Raw genomic sequence first — 3,770 nt, forward strand, 5'->3', positions numbered from 1 at the left:
CAATCTCCCTTGCCCCGACCAGGAGCAGGTAACAAGGGTCTGTCAATAATTTGATAATGGAACCAACTAAAAGTTGATCTACTTTTTGTTATCATCATGCACCAGCAATTCTAAACAATGTCCTTCCCTCCCAGGCAGACTAATCTCATACCTTCCCACCTGAATGTGCCACCGTCCAGTACCTTACCTCTTACCACTCCATCCCTCACTTATCATGCTCCAGTCCCATGGCCTTCTTTCTGTTCCTCAGAGAAACTAAACCTCTTCTTTTACAGGGACTTTTTGGTTGCTATAACATTCTAATTAGAATGTTCCTCTTTTATCTCTTCAAATTATTGACATCCTCATTTTTCAGATTCCAGCTTAAATTTATTTTCTTCAATAGGGCCTTTCTGAATCTCATAATAACCCCCATTATGCATTTCTTTTAGATCACTCTGTTTTATCTTGTCATATTTGACATTGTTAAAATTATTTTGTTTATTTGTTTTATTTTATTGGGTTGTCGGTAAAGTTATGATGCATTTCATCAAGTTATGATGAAAAACATAGAAAAAATACGTCATGACTTTTTTGACAACCCAATATATTGTCTGACTCATCATCTCTTCCACCCCCAACTCACATTGGAATATAAATTCAATAGGATTGAGAATAGGAATCTTGCCTTTTAAAATATTCACCAATTATCCCCAGTGTCTAATGCATTCTTTGGTACAGAGTTGGCTAATGAATATTTCTTAAATGAATGCAAATGTTAACATTTCCAAATACCAACCTAAACTATATGTAAAAATGCATATATGAAAGGAAGCAGCTTTGGTACAATTTACCATATGACCTAGATAGGTCTGGTCTCTCTTGAAGCAACTACATTTTATTCTGATGAATGGCTTTCATGCTGGTTTCATGTAATATGTGAAAAAATTAGACAGTAAATCATACTATCAAATAGTGAAAATGGATGTGTACATTTTGATCTCAGAGCATGCAAATCCATAGGACTTGAATAACATTGGAATGATTGTATCATTAGAGTTAATAAGGCTAAGTAAAGCTATTATTTGCCCCAAAATGATGATGAAATTTCTCATATTTTTAAAAATTTAAGAGATTACCTTCACCTTGACCATTCTTTTGAGTTTCTATCAAATGGAGATTTGAATAGTATAGCAAGTTTAATAACCTTCATGGTATTAGTGTTCATCTTAACATAAGAGCTTCAGCGTCTTTGTCTTTTATTTCATGCCTGTTTTTATTAGAGATCAATAATAAATTTCAAAAATAATTGAAACTCTAGATAAGTTAGCTAGGCATACCAACCAATTTTATTTTTCCTTAACATATTGGAAATGCTATATTTTGCAAAAATAGTTTCTGTGTGGTAATGATAATACATATATTCACAGGTGAAATGTCAATACTGGGTAGAACTTTGGGAATTCCAGTGCAGCTTCATTAATAATGTTTCATTACCATTTAATGATGTAGTTCTAGTGAAACTGTTTCATAATACAGGAGAAACCATCTATTGGGCTGTCAGAAAAGTCATGATGCATTTTTGCATTGAAAAACATAGAAAAATACGTCATGACTTTTCCTACAACCCGATACAAGACACATAAGCAAAATTTGTATTTTGACATTTGCTGTCTTTGATCTAGCTCAAATTCTCAGAAATAGACTGAAGATAAAATTTTACCAGAAAATGACAAGGGGTATGAGAGGACCAGAAGGGCATGAGTTCTTGCATCGTTTCTCTAATTGGAATCAGGACCCCTTAGTCTCCTCTCTCCATTTCAACCTCGGCCAATGTGTAATCATTCTTTTATGTTTCTACTCTACGTATATATTCCATGGATTACTCTCTCTTTAGGTCCTTCCTGCCCCTACTTTAATTAGTGATGTTTTGTTATTGTACTTAATAAAGGCTTTGCTTTACACATGCATTTTAGATATAACAAGTATGAAGTCTTCTAAAATATTTAATGCACCAAAATTATTACATTTTATTATTTTTTTATTTTTTATTTTCTCTAAATCACACAAAATCAAACTCTGAGACTGCATGTGCCAGTGTGATTGAGAAGTATGGTCAGATATTTTTCAGTGGAGGTCTTTCCAACTCAGTGCAAGAATATGGAGACAAAGCCTGTGGTCAGCAGTCTATCATATTCTTGGCTAAAATATTTATTGTCCAGGTCTAGGTTAAAATATTCAACACCTGAGCATGGTGGGTTCTGCTGACTTTTTGCACACTCTGTGCCAAGCTCAGCCTAGTGTAGTTCAAATGTAGGTCAGCCATATCTATAGCACGCTCTGCACCTGCTGCAGATCCCTCATAACCTGGGGAATTTGAAAACAAAACAAAACTGAATAGCAGTGTCTAAATTGTGTTTCAACAGGATGTTTCATGGAAAGCTACTTTTACACATTTATAGATAGTATGTTTTAATTTTTTTTTTTAGCTGAGCCATTCTGCCACCTGTTGGCAGCTCAGCGGCAGCTCAGCTCAGGCTGGGAATCAAACCGGCGACCCTGTTGCTCAGAGCTTGCACTCTTGAGTGAGCTCTTAAAATGTTTTATTTACCAAATAACTGCAGGGGACATTGGATTAAGCAAATGTAACAACACTTCTTCATGATAGGATTTCTTAAATATATCCTTTGGTATGGTAATATTACATTTGCAATTTTCAAGATGAGAAAATAGTGACCATTTCCTGAAATTATGTGACTACCAAAAATTTTTGTATTAAATCAAACTTAACTAGCATTCTACAGAATCCTCTTTGGGACTTCCTAAAGTAGGATGATTGCATACTTTTGAAATATAAGAATAATTGCACATTTTTAAGGACCACATACAGTCTATTACCTTGCTACTCAAAATCTGGTCTGAGGATCAGAACTGAACAACTTTCAAGGCAATTCTTATGCCTTTTAACTTGAGGCACTCTTCTATAATCCCAGGTTATTATTTCCCAGTGAAACTTTAATCTGTGAGAAATAAAAGTGTTTTCTTAGGGTACATCAACCATGCCAGTTTATATTAAGATGTCTCACTCTGAAGAAAGAGATATTCTTTCCTTATCTCCTTATCTCTCATCTTCAGTAGAATTCACCCCCAACACACACACACACACACACACACACACACACACACACACACACGGATCAAACACTCCCTATTTGGAGGCTACAGAGAATTGAAAATGGTTCACAACTGAGATTTATTCTTTCTGGAGATAAGAGAAAAAATGAGCCACAATAGCATCAACCGAGGGATGGGGTGAGGGACAAACTCATCAAGTAGGTGAGATAATTTCTAGAAGATTGAGGCTATATATTTTAGTAGACTAGATAATCAACAATGATTTTGTTTTAATTATTTTAAGATATAGTTGATTGGTAGATGAATATGATATATTTTAATATCCAGGGTTCTGCCAATAGTAGACATTTGGCCAAGGACCAAAAAGCCAAAATGATATCAAGAGGGCCGACCCAAATAGGAGAATCCAGAAATTATCATTTATGCATTTATTTATAAAGTATAGAACATCAGTTAGTGGAGTTTAACAGCTGTTCACATCAGCATTGGGAGAAAGGCCAGTTTGCTAGTCAATTAGTCCACTGACTTTAAAATAATGCTTAGTGAACTCTATACTGTAGATGTGTACTTGCAACATAATTTGACTGTAGTATATCCAAATGAAAGCAGCACTTTAATTAAATGTGGCATAAAAGCTACCTTTTAAAAGACTTTTT

The sequence above is a fragment of the Hipposideros armiger genome, unplaced genomic scaffold (genome assembly GCF_001890085.2).
Source record: "Hipposideros armiger isolate ML-2016 unplaced genomic scaffold, ASM189008v1 scaffold_154, whole genome shotgun sequence".
Taxonomy (NCBI): Eukaryota; Metazoa; Chordata; class Mammalia; order Chiroptera; family Hipposideridae; genus Hipposideros; species Hipposideros armiger.